The following is a 14,432-nucleotide window of genomic DNA, read 5'->3' on the forward strand; positions in this document are numbered from 1 at the left end:
CGCATCACCTGCTGCGGGACATCGTCCAACCACCAGGTACCCAGCTAGGTCGATGGTCAGAGGTTGGAAACTTCTACAGGCCTAAAGTAAACAGTCATATGTTTAGTACTGCTGACGTAGCGGATGGATCTCGCCTCTCTGTGTTTTGTTAGCGTGTGTGTCGTGGTAGTGAGTGGGGAGGGGGGGGGGCAACATATAATCTTGCTAAAAATTAGTACTTAATTGGTACATGTTTGTATCCAATTAATCGCTCATTGAACATAATTGACAGCTTTTTAAATTAGCACTTTTGTAAATACCGGTGTCGAATGTTCCTATAAGTTAAATTAATCCATGCTTTTTTTAAATAGTATGTTGATTGGGATATAAATATATATATATATATATATATATATATATATATATATATATATATATATATATATATATATATATATATATATATATATAGATGTAACTAGGGTAGGCCTAGCTACTAGTTACAAATCTGATGCAACTGATAACGAACGATAAGCCGAGACGCAGTATTACAGTCTGATGCAACTGATAGCAGGTGGCTTATTAGATCGGACTGATAACAATCTCAAAGCCAACGCGTGCTATTTTGGGAAACGGTACGAGGGGATTCAGACGGCCTGTCAACTTTGATTGATAGGATGCAGATGTTTATTAAACGGACTGTACGTTAGAACTGCGCAACTAGTAGTCGGAGACATCGAGTACAAGTATCGATTACGGAGGAATACAAGTACGAAGACGAGTACGAATACAAGGGATAAATAGGAGGGGACGGCTGAACTCGCTCTCTTCCCTTTTCGATCGCCCGCTCTCTTCATCGCTCGCTTTAGATCAGTCAGTCTGTGTGACATATCAAGTTGGTTATATTGTGTTAAGAAGGACAATAGACATGTGGATTCAGTTATATGAAGCCTAGTGAGGACTGTTAGGGGTCAGTTGATTCAGACTATTATTGTGAAGCATTCCTGTTGATTCATTGTGTTATATTGAAGCATTTCTTGATTCATGTAATAAAAGGATCAATAGCGAACCTGCATCTTCGAGTATTTCTACTGTAGTCGATGTTGTGTAGCATGAGTGGTTAAACTCGTTACATTTGGCACTACAGGCAAATAGTCTCGTAACATGTGGCGTTGCGAGCAGGGTAACTGTTCGCTCGTTACAATTGGCGTCGTCGGACAGGATGAATTCAACTAGACTTGCCGCTTTAGGCACCCATAGTCAACCTTGTGCATAACTGTGTTTAGTGTGTGTGTGAATTCGGACATTCAGGAACTGTGAAAATTGAGGAACGAGGAAAATTTTTTCATACACACACGGTAAGAAAGAACTCTTTTGTTTTACTTACGGAATACAATGTCTACTCTGGACGAGAAGCAGACCCATATAGTGGTCCTACCCAGAGAGTCCCACATTAACAAATTTTACGGGGACGGTGATCCAACTTTAACCAACAGGTTCAGTGAAGAGGTCAAAGCGGCCTGGGCCTCGAGAGGCATGTCACCAGAGGAAAGATTAAGACTGCTGATGGGCAGTATAGGAGAGACGGTTAGGGCAGAGGTCAAATGCCATGATAAAACCATCCAATCAGATCCGGATAAGGTGCTGGATCTGATTATGGAGACCTTTGGGGAGAGACGGTCGGGATCGAAACTGCTGGCAGGGTTCGTAGGCTTAAGGCAGAGAATGGCGGAGAGTGTGATGGAGTACTCACACCGGATGAACAGGGCCTTTGATTCGGTAAAGGTCAAAACACCTGACATTGATGTGCGCCTACTGAGGGACCATTTCATCGAGGGGCTAGCAACCCCGATCCTAAGAAGAGAGTTGAAAGAGGAGGTCCACAAAGACCCGCAGTTGACCTTCCTTCAGGTCAGGAACTCAGCGATCCGCAGGTCCGAGGATGAGGACCAATCGAACTGTTCGGTGGACAAAGTCTCTGTGCCTGAACAGAGACAATCCCCACCCACAGGGGCCGACACGATGGAGACCATGATGGCTCAACTGTTGGCCCACCTAGATAAGGTTGACCAACGTTTGGAGAGGTTAGAAAGCAGGTCAACAGCTGAGAATCAGGAAAAGAACGGGACAAAACAGAGACGGGTTGGACGGCCGCGTCCTGCCAAGCCATCACTCCAATGGACGGCCGACGGTCGACCAATTTGCTTGTCCTGTTCACAACCCGGACACATGGCACGGTACTGCCAGGGAAACGGTCGTCCTCTGTAAGGCAGGGTCAGGCTACAGAGGGGCGAGGTTATGGCCCAAGAAGCAAAATGATGGGAGTCTGTCCCGAAATGGTGATTACGATTGGGGACATCGCGGTGAAGGCAATTGTGGATACAGGCTCCCAGGTGACGACAATCACGGAAAATTTTTACACCAAATGGATGAAAGGAAAAGACCATAGGTTGAGGTCTGACACATGCATGCGCCTGACGGCAGCTAATGGACTAACCATTCCATACTGTGGTTATTTTCTGGCGGATGTCGTGGTGGCAGGACATAGGTTGAAGCAGGTTGGGGTGTTCGTTACGAAACACAACCTAGAGACAAATGTGTCAAATATACCTTGCCTGTTGGGCATGAATATTCTTGGCCAGTTGCCAGAATTTCTTACAAATATTGTCGGATCGACCACACCAGGTCGGGGATCCAAGTTGGCCAGGTTTGCCAAGACCAGAGGAAGGATATCAGTCCCGGCAAACACGGTCAAGGCAATCACATTACAAATTGGTGATAGAAGCGTGAATGGTGATGTGATGATAGAACCATGTGGCGCCGCACTGAGGGCAGGCGTCGTGTTACTGCGGACATACACATCAGCGGAAAATGGACTAGTTCAAGGATTAGTGGCAAATGTTTTGGATGAGGAAATTTTTATACCGCCTAATACTCTGGTAGGAGTACCACAGAACGTCGAGGTACAAAGGTCGGCACAGTGCATCGAACTGAGCAATACCAGCAGTAATGAAGTAACAATTAGGTCGGTCAATGTGACGGCCGAGGTGAAGAAAGAGGATGGCCGATCATATACATTCCCGGAAACTGAGGACCCAAAACTAAATGAATTGCTGAATAAATATAGTGATATATTTGCCTCGTATGAGGGTGATTTGGGGTACACGGAAGTAATCAAACACCAGATACCCTTACTACAAGACAAGCCGGTGGCGCAACCCTACCGAAGATTACCACCAAGTCACTACTCGGCGGTGAAAGCACACCTGAATGATCTACTAAAAAAGGGAATTATTACAACCAGTACAAGCCCGTATGCGGCACCGATAGTAGTGGTAAAAAAGAAGTCAGGGGAGATAAGACTGTGTTGTGATTACCGGAAATTGAACAATATCACAAGAAGGGATGCATTCCCCTTGCCTCGTATTGATGAGTGTCTTGATGCGTTGGGGGGAGCAAGATTTTTTTCTACCCTGGATTTGGCTAGTGGCTACCACCAAGTGGCCATGCACCCCAACGATCAACATAAAACGGCATTTATTTCTCCACTGGGACTGTACGAGTGGACCCGTATGCCGTTTGGTTTGACTAATGCACCTGCTACATTCCAGCGAGTAATGCAGAGTGCTATGAGTGACTTTCTATTTCAAATAATGTTGGTGTACTTGGATGATATTCTAGTTTACTCAAAAACTTGGGAGGACCATCTAAAAAGATTAGAACAAGTGTTTCTCCGTCTTAGGGAGATAGGAGTAAAGCTGAACCCAGACAAATGCTGCTTTGGTCTGAAATCGGTACATTTTTTGGGTTATGTGATTTCGTCGGATGGCATCGCCACTGACCCAGATAAAATTGCAGCTGTTAAAGAATGGAAACAACCAACAACTACGGTAGAGGTCAGGTCATTCTTGGGCTTTGCTTCCTATTATAGAAAATTTGTACCTGGTTTTGCAAAAATTGCCGCACCATTGCATGACTTGGTAAACAAAATGACAAAGAAACACAGAAAGGAGAAAAAGAAAGGCAAAACACAACTGATAGGTGAATTATGGACTGAGGAATGCCTGAACTCGTTTAAGCTATTGAAAAAGGCTTTGACAGAGGCGCCGATATTGGGATACGCAGACTTTGACAAACCATTTCGGTTAGAAATTGACGCCAGCTCTAAAGGTCTGGGAGCTGTGCTATCACAACAACAAAAGCAAGGCTTCAGGGTTATTGCGTATGCCAGTCGAGCTCTGAAGGGATCAGAGAAGAACATGACAAATTACAGCGCCATGAAACTAGAACTTTTGACATTAAAATGGGCTGTGACTGAGAAATTCAGGGACTATCTATTAAGTGCTAAATGTGTGGTATACACTGACAATAACCCCCTGAGTCACCTAAAGACAGCAAAGTTGGGATCCATCGAACAGCGATGGGCAGCAGAATTGGCACTCTTTGACCTAGAGATAAAATATCGCCCGGGGCGGTCCAATGGCAATGCGGACGCCTTATCAAGGAATCCTTACGAGAGACCGGGCGATGAGGAAGAAACGCTGACAGGAATATGTGAGGTCAGAACGTCAACAGATATCCCTCACGGGGTGCAAGTGATGCAAAACGGACAGACCGGGGTGGAGCACATATCCACAGAGCCCGGACATATGGACAGTAGTGATTTTAATTGCCTTAATCACAAAAAGATAAGAGATGCCCAGAGAACGGATAGTGGCTTACAACCGCTATTGAAATACGTCCAGGAACAAAAATTCCCAGGAAGAAGGGAAAGAGAACAATTTGGTCGAGAAACAAAGAAAATACTGAGTCAGTGGGACCGTCTCAGTATAGAGGATGGTGTTCTCATGCGGAGAATTCATGACCAAATTGATGGGACAATACACCAGGTGGTGGTGCCTGGACAGTTACGAGAAGAAGTGCTAAGGTTGGCACATGACAGGGCAGGACACCAGGGTCAGGACAGGACGCACAAAATTTTACGACGGAGGTGTTACTGGCCCAATATGGAAATGGAGGTCAAACGCCATTGTGAGGCTTGTGTGAGGTGTCAGCATGCGAAAATGCCAGTTGTCAAAATGAGACAGCCATCGGGACACCTATTAGCGACAAAACCACTAGAGATTGTGGCTATGGACTTTACGTCGTTGGAGCAATCATCGGATGGGACGGAACATGTGTTGGAAATGACTGATGTTTTCACCAAATGGACTGTGGCGGTGCCCACACGAGATCAGACTGCCAAAACAGTGGCAAAGGTCTTAATAGAACATTGGTTCATCAAATATGGCATACCAAGACAATTACACTCTGACCAAGGAAGGGCCTTCGAGTCAGAAGTAATTAACCAACTGTGCAGCCACTACGGGATCAACAAATCTAGAACAACCACATTTAATCCGAAAGGAAACGGACAGTGTGAACGGTTCAACCGCAGCATGCATGATTTGCTGCGTACGCTAGAACCTGAACAGAAAAAACGTTGGCCTGATTTTCTCCCAGAGTTGGTATATCTATACAACTGCACACCCCATGCCACAACCGGCTTTTCGCCATACATGTTGCTGTTCGGACGGGAGGCTCGACTCCCTCTTGATTTGTTCCTAGGAAAAAAGGAGAGTATGACTGGCTCATACACTGCACTGGAATATGTGAATGAACATATGAGACGAATTAGAGAAATGTACAGGGTAGTACAGGAAAGACTAGAACATGAAGCACGGCGAAGGGAACCGCCGGTACAGACAAAGGACCCGCCACTCAAACTGAACGACAGGGTATTACTGCGTAGCCACCCGTTAGGCAGAAACAAAATCCACGACCTCTGGCGACAGGAGATATGGCAAGTCGTGGAGATGCCTAAAGTAGCAGGTGGCCCCTTTAAGATAAGACCCATCGATCACGCCAAACCGGATCGGTGGGCGAATATTGCTCAATTAAAGAAATATTGGAATAGGCAAGAAGAGCAGTTATACACAAGGAAACCCAAGACAATTAGGGAACCGGAAACTATAACGGAAATTCACATACCCATCCCGAAACCATGTCACCATCAACAGAACAACAGCGACACACAAGGGGAGGATACCGGCAACAAGGAGGATCCCGGTCCCTCCAAAAGCAGAGAGACAGTAGACCATCAGATAAGTGGTCCGCGGAGAAGTTTGAGAAACAGAAAGAATACGAAATTTTTTGTCAGCAACCATCAATTCTTTCATGGTCGCGCTGGTATGAAAACAGACTGTTCAAAAAGTCATAAAAGTGAACTGGTGAAGGCACCAAACGAAAAAAGGTGGATGTGAATTCTAGAACTGTTTTGTGTCTCAGGAAGATGATGTAGACACAGTTGATATGTGAAATAGGTATAACTGTCAATCGTATACGAATGGGACGACGTGGACAGTGAGTGGAACAATAAAAATTTTTTACGATTGTGCGATTGACTATGGAGGAGTGCACCTGCCAGGCGTTGTTTGTGGTTGAAAACACACAAAAAAAGGCAGGGGTGGATGTAACTAGGGTAGGCCTAGCTACTAGTTACAAATCTGATGCAACTGATAACGAACGATAAGCCGAGACGCAGTATTACAGTCTGATGCAACTGATAGCAGGTGGCTTATTAGATCGGACTGATAACAATCTCAAAGCCAACGCGTGCTATTTTGGGAAACGGTACGAGGGGATTCAGACGGCCTGTCAACTTTGATTGATAGGATGCAGATGTTTATTAAACGGACTGTACGTTAGAACTGCGCAACTAGTAGTCGGAGACATCGAGTACAAGTATCGATTACGGAGGAATACAAGTACGAAGACGAGTACGAATACAAGGGATAAATAGGAGGGGACGGCTGAACTCGCTCTCTTCCCTTTTCGATCGCCCGCTCTCTTCATCGCTCGCTTTAGATCAGTCAGTCTGTGTGACATATCAAGTTGGTTATATTGTGTTAAGAAGGACAATAGACATGTGGATTCAGTTATATGAAGCCTAGTGAGGACTGTTAGGGGTCAGTTGATTCAGACTATTATTGTGAAGCATTCCTGTTGATTCATTGTGTTATATTGAAGCATTTCTTGATTCATGTAATAAAAGGATCAATAGCGAACCTGCATCTTCGAGTATTTCTACTGTAGTCGATGTTGTGTAGCATGAGTGGTTAAACTCGTTACATTTGGCACTACAGGCAAATAGTCTCGTAACATGTGGCGTTGCGAGCAGGGTAACTGTTCGCTCGTTACATATATATATATATATATATATATATATATATATATATATATATATATATATATATATATATATATATATATATATATATATCAGGGGCCCCCAAAAATTTTAAGCCTGGGGCCCCGCCCAAGCTTAATCCGCCCCTGCTTTAGGGGGTAGGGATTTGGGTGAGGGAGGTGAATATTTTGTGTACTTAGGTGTAGCTACTTTGCTAAGGGGTGCATTTTTGTTCAGAGATATGTATCTCGTATATTCAACTTTTGTGTAGAAACTTCTGCCCTAGGTGCGGGGAAGGTGGTGAAATGTTTTCTGCTGTAATCTCTAACTCCCACGTTAGAAGTGTGTGCATACGTTTGTATGCATGTGTGTGTGTGTGTGTGTGTGCATACGTTTGTATACATGTGTGTGGAATGGGGGCTGTAGCGGAGGTGTATAAAAAATTTCTCTACAGCAGTATGTAACTCTCACGGTAGTCCTAGCTTTTACTGACGAGGTGAGGTCTGGGGGCGGGGCAGATCAGGTGGGTGTGTCAACAGTCTGTCGTGTGACATTCCTGGGTCTCCGCGCGGCCCACGCGTCAGATGTGTTGATCTAACACTAAAGATGATGTCTCCCTTGTGTCAGCTCTAGATGCACTTAATGCAGTCACCACACCAACCCACAACCCCACGTCAAATCTTCCACACATCAACTTACCCACTCGTACGATCTGGTCAAGTCTTGCTAACAAATCCTACATATGAACACCTAATATAAATATAATAAAATAATCCACAAGTGAAATACAGTCAACCACTTATTGTTAATAATATTGAAGGTAGGGCCTTCATCATCCGTACATGTATACTCGTATGTATATATATATATATATATATATATATATATATATATATATATATATATATATATATATATATATATATATATAAATGGAACATGACGTTATTTCCCTACCCCGTCAATCCCCCCCTCCACCTCAGTCGTCGTCCCCTCGTCATCCGGATCAATTACCCCCTCCCACTGTTGATAATTGTAAGTATCATCGTCTACTGTTTACAAATTGCTGCTGACCATTACAGCTACCCCACTTCTGAATGTATAAGAGGAACAGAAATAAAACACATGTTTATTCAAGCACATTTTAAAATATTTTTTAACAGTTAGAAAAAACACATTAAGGATGAAAACATTGAAATAATTAGACGTGTCTGAAATTAAAACGAAGAAAAAAAATCGTGATTCCAATTCATTTCCGTTTGTTTTTTGTAAATTTCTTTCACGAAATAACATCATATTTATAATGATATTACATTGCCATTGTAAAAAATCTGCGCGGCATAATTAATATATCTCCGGCAACCCTCCCCCCCCCCCCCCCCAAGACCTCTGCAAGGAACGACAACCACAGCGCAATTGAAAATTTTAAATTAAAAATCTGCATTCACAAAAATTCCAGGCAAGATATTTTTTCCCTCTCTCGCTGCCCTGTTTTTAAATCATCCTCGGCCAGGACGGGAGGAGATAAGAATTTCTATGGGTCCGTGTAAGAAATCTAATTTGTCATCCTAACAAACTCATTACACTCCTTGCAACCTGGAGGGTAAATAGGTGGGGCTTAAGGGGACGGGAGCGTTGTTGGACTTGTACAGGGGACAGTAGCGTTGTTGGACTTGTACAGGGGACATGAGCGTTGTTGGACTTGTACAGGGGACGGTAGCGTTGTTGGACTTGTAGAGGGGACAGTAGCGTTGTTGGACTTGTAGAGGGGACTGTGGCGTTGTTGGACTTGTACAGGGGACAGTAGCGTTGTTGGACTTGTAGAGGGGACAGTAGCGTTGTTGGACTTGTAGAGGGGACAGTAGCGTTGTTGGACTTGTAGAGGGGACAGTAGCGTTGTTGGACTTGTAGAGGGGACAGTAGCGTTGTTGGACTTGTAGAGGGGACAGTAGCGTTGTTGGACTTGTAGAGGGGACTGTGGCGTTGTTGGACTTGTACAGGGGACGGTAGCGTTGTTGGACTTGTACAGGGGACAGTAGCGTTGTTGGACTTGTAAAGGGACGGAAACGTTATTATTTTAGTAAAGGGACGGTTGTTGGACCTGCGAAGGGACGCCAGCGTTGTTAGACTTGTAAAGGGAGAGTTGTAGAACTTGTAAAGGACAGTTGTTAGACTTATACAGTGACGGTTGTTGGGTTTTTAAAAGGGACAGTTGTAAAAAGACAATTGTAAAGGGACAGTTGCTGTGTAAAGGGAAGGTAGCGTTGTTGGGTTGCCAGAAAAATGCGCAAGCGGAAAACTGCGCAACGGAAAACTGCGCAAACAGAAAAATGCGCAAATACAAACTAATTTTCCTAATAGACATTAATTTCGTCGTATATTATGGAAAGTGTTTTATTATGCTACAATGTGCGTGTGGTCATTCTTAGTTAATCTCTTTATATACCCGATTTAAGAAAACAAAAATGCTCAGTTTTCCGTTGCGCATCTTTCCGGTCACCCGTTGTTGACGTAGGATGACGTATACCTAAAGATGACGTAGACACCATGTTGTATGGTCACTTTATCTTCTTTGCTTTTATTTTATTTGTGTGTGCTATGGATCATACCAATTTCCCTAAAGGTTTTTATTTGGATAAAAAACTTGCTATACCCCAACCTACCACTGGCCATGTGACAGAAATCAGTACGTCACGTCACATTACCAGCAGGCATCAAACTACAGCCAGCCGCCCAAAGAAATCTTAAAATCAAAACTTAGATAACAAAATATCACCGACTGCCTGCCAGCAGGAGTACGTCTAACTACCGTGTGTAGGGGTAAGTCTAACTACCGCGAGATAGCAGTGTGACACGGGAGGACAGTGTTGTGTGTAGGTGTTATCTGGGTGATCCACGCTACGACACGGCAACAGTTCGGGCCATTGATTTGCTATCAGATGTAGCCCTGCCTTGCTCGTCCACTCACCGCGTTGGTGTGTGTGTGGGTATGTGTGTGTGTTAGGAGAGATGAGAGCCAAAACAAGGATGACATATTGGGATGGGGGCGTCAAAACACCCTCGGGGCAGTCGGTGTTTTCAGTAAAGCTAGATGTAGGTTTACCGTTCATATAATAAGGCATTTCGTGTAGACCTCATAACGTTGCTTCAAGGCATATCGTGTATACGGCATAACGTTGATATAAGGCATATTGTGTAGGCGGCATAACCTTGATATAAGGCATATAGTATAGAAAACATAACGTTGAAATAATACTATAGTGTAGACGGCATATATAAGGCAAATAGTGTTGAAAACATAACGTTGAAATCGGGCAAATAGCATTGACTAAATAATTTAGTTGATTATTAACCAATGAATAAGCGATCACAGATGAGTATTGTAGGAAAATAATACAATCATGACTCAGATAGTTTACTGCTACAAAATGTAGAACAACAATAGCATATGCCAGATGATCTTTTATTAAACAATATATTTATCAAGTGTATGTTGGATGCCACAAGTCAACAATGAGGAGTGATGTTGAAAGATGTATAGATAATGGTGTATCAAATTCTTGTTGTATGTGGCTGAGTATAGTTTTGGAACACAGGTCAACAACGTACCCAAAACTAAAGATGGAATATTGTCTGATGTTCTATGATGTATCAACTCACAGTTTTGTGTGTCCAGATTTAGAAATGTTTAAAAACAAACTGGTCAAGCCAGATTAAGCAGCAACACCAGCTTTATGGGTCGGTATATGTGTGAATGTACGGGGGTGGGGTGCTGGTGGGTGGGATTGGGGGGGGGGGGGGTGGACTGCTCTGGATAATGATTGTTGAAAATACATAACGTCGAAAGTAGATTAAGAACTTCATAATTAGTTAAGTATATTTCTTATAAGTTATCAAAACAATTAATTAATTGAGTCAACAAAGCGTCAAATAACATCTCCTAGTTGTAAACAGCGCGACCTTCGTCCCAAAATGTCATTCGCGAGTACATGAACCCATTGCCCTTTATATTTTAATAACAGCATTTTAATTAATAATGCAGAAAAATATCGCAATATTTCTCATTACAATTTTTGTACAACGAAGTTAAGTTTCCATTAAATCTATCAGATAACACTCTGGCGATTTTTAGCGTGAGTCCGAATCTCATGTATTTAGATATAGAAAACATAAAATAGAATACGATTTTTAGCGTGAGTCCGAATCTCATGTATTTAGATATAGAAAACATAAAATAGAATACGATTTTTAGCGTGAGTCCGAATCTCATGTATTTAGATATAGAAAACATAAAATAGAATACGATTTTTAGCGTGAGTCCGAATCTCATGTATTTAGATATAGAAAACATAAAATAGAATACGATTTTTAGCGTGAGGCTGAATCTCATGTATTTAGATATAGAAAACATAAAATAGAATACGATTTTTAGCGTGAGTCCGAATCTCATGTATTTAGATATAGAAAACATAAAATAGAATACGATTTTTAGCGTGAGGCTGAATCTCATGTATTTAGATATAGAAAACATAAAATAGAATACGATTTTTAGCGTGAGTCCGAATCTCATGTATTTAGATATAGAAAACATAAAATAGAATACGATTTTTAGCGTGAGGCTGAATCTCATGTATTTAGATATAGAAAACATAAAATAGAATACGATTTTTAGCGTGAGTCCGAATCTCATGTATTTAGATCTAGAAAACATAAAATAGAATACGATTTTAAGCGTGAGGCTGAATCTCATGTATTTAGATATAGAAAACATAAAATAGAATACGATTTTAAGCGTGAGGCTGAATCTCATGTATTTAGATATAGAAAACATAAAATAGAATACGATTTTAAGCGTGAGGCTGAATCTCGTGTATTTAGATATAGAAAACATGAAATAGAATACGATTTTTAGCGTGAAGCTAAATCTCATGTATTTAGATATAGAAAACATAAAATAGAATACGATTTTTAGCTTGAGGCTGAATCTCATATATTTAGATATAGAAAACATGAAATAGAAAACGATTTAAAATAAAAAGAAGTTGTTGGTACCACGCATGGGGTCCAGGGAACTGTCGAGGGATCTGAATGGCAAAATGGACATAATCTAGTACGTCGGTCTTGGTTTGATGTCGGCAGTGTTTCTTTCAGACTTTTTTCTCCGAAGGTGGGAGTTGGGGAAGGGGGGAGGGGGGGGGGGGGGTCGGCGTAATAAAGTTTTAGGGGGGGGGGGGCGGAAGCAAATATTTGCTATATAAATTAAATTTTTTGGGTGAGGGGTAATGCTGTCTCCCAGAAGAAATGCCTGAAAGAAACACTGGATGTCGGAAGATCCGACACCGTCGTGTGAAAGCAAAAAGTCGTATAGACGTGGACGTGAAGGAAGGTCCGACGTAGGTGGGGAAAATGTATTTTCACAGCCGGGACGACGGTTGGTTGTAATGTTTTAAAACTCAATCTCACTCTTACAAACTTCAACCTCACCCTTACAAACTTCAACCTCACCCTTACAAACTTCAACCTCACCCATACAAACTTCAACCTCACCCTTACAAACTTCAACCTCACTCTTACAAACTTCAACCTCACTCTTACAAACTTCAACCTCACTCTTACAAACTTCAACCTCACCCTTACAAACTTCAACCTCACTCTTACAAACTTCAACCTCACTCTTACAAACTTCAACCTCACTCTTACAAACTTCAGCTTTCCGTATGTTTAACTTTTATCAAACGGCACAGCATTCGTTTTACACCCGTTTTAGTTTTACATTTTATACAAGCAGGAATTTTTTAATGAAAAAAATACAGTAAACATTAAAACCAGCGCTATATTGAAACAAAAATTATAAATTTGCATGCTCTCTTTTTATATAAATAAAAACAAGTTTTATAAAATAAAAGAAACAGTTTGTGGATGAAACATAATAATTTATATTTTTTCTGTATAAAAGAAATAGGTTTATATGTGTCGCTATATAAACAAATGTATTATTTATGCCAGTATAAAAGAAAAAAAGCAGGGCCATGAACTGGTCGAGGCAGGCCGTGCGGCGTCTGTTGGCACACAATGGAGACTGTCTTGCGTCCCTGATCAAATTTACAATAGCTCAGATCAATGATGACGTTAGCTTTGATTTCTGCCACTCGATTGTCGCCCACTCTTCCATTTCTTGGTGATAGTCTATTTATCCAGTTCTTGATGGTAGTCTATTTATCCACGTCTTGATGGTAGTCTATTCATCCATCTTGATGGTATTATATTCATTCAACTTGATGGTAGTCGATTTAACCGTTACTCTATCACCAGTGGCGTAGCGAGGTGGGGTGTCACCCGGTGCGGCACTTAATAGTGTCACTCCCAAGAGGCGTAGCGACCCTTCCCGGGAACAAACTTTCAATTTGCACCCCCCCCCTCAAACCTTCGACTTGCCCCCCCCCCCCAGTCAAACTCTCAAACTTTCGATTTGCAACCCCCCCCCCCTTCTCAAACTTTTTATTTGCACCTCTTAAAAGAGTATTTAACACTCGAATTAATAACTTAATTAAGTGGAATTATCATTTATCTCTAATTATTTTTTTAATTTTTTGCCTTGGTGTCACCCCCCTAAATGGTGCAGTCCGCACCCCCTCCTTCGCTACGCCACTGTCTATCACAATTGTGTGATGGTGAAAGTTTTTGACAGAATATTTAACTAATAAACAGCTTTGATGTTGTCACGTATTAACAAGCACTTTTTTCTTTAAAAAGTTCAGTAGGTTTGTACAATTATATTAGAATAACATTACAAAAAATTCAGAATCAAGACTTGAATAGTAATTAGCAATTTTTTAACACCGCATTTGCTTATCAAAACACCGGCATATGCTTGCGCATAATGATCTAATGATTACAGAAAAAAAATGGTAGAACATTTTTATGCACTCACATTAATTACCGTTGGAAATTTGTATTGGCTGGCTCTACGTGGTTTAGGTTTAAGTTTAGCTTACATGGGGCTTAGGTTTAGGTTTAGCTTACATGGGACTTAGGTTTAGGTTTAGCTTACATGGGACTTAGGTTTAAGTTTAGCTTACATGGGGCTTAGGTTTAGCTTACATGGGGCTTAGGTTTAAGTTTAGCTTACATGGGGCTTATGTTTAAGTTTAGCTTACATGGGGCTTAGGTTTAAGTTTAGCTTATATGGGGTTTAGGTTTAAGTTTAGCATACATGGGGTTTAGG

This window comes from Physella acuta, unplaced genomic scaffold (genome assembly GCF_028476545.2).
Source record: "Physella acuta isolate Inbredline_101_S28 unplaced genomic scaffold, ASM2847654v3 ptg001235l, whole genome shotgun sequence".
Lineage (NCBI taxonomy): Eukaryota > Metazoa > Mollusca > Gastropoda > Physidae > Physella > Physella acuta.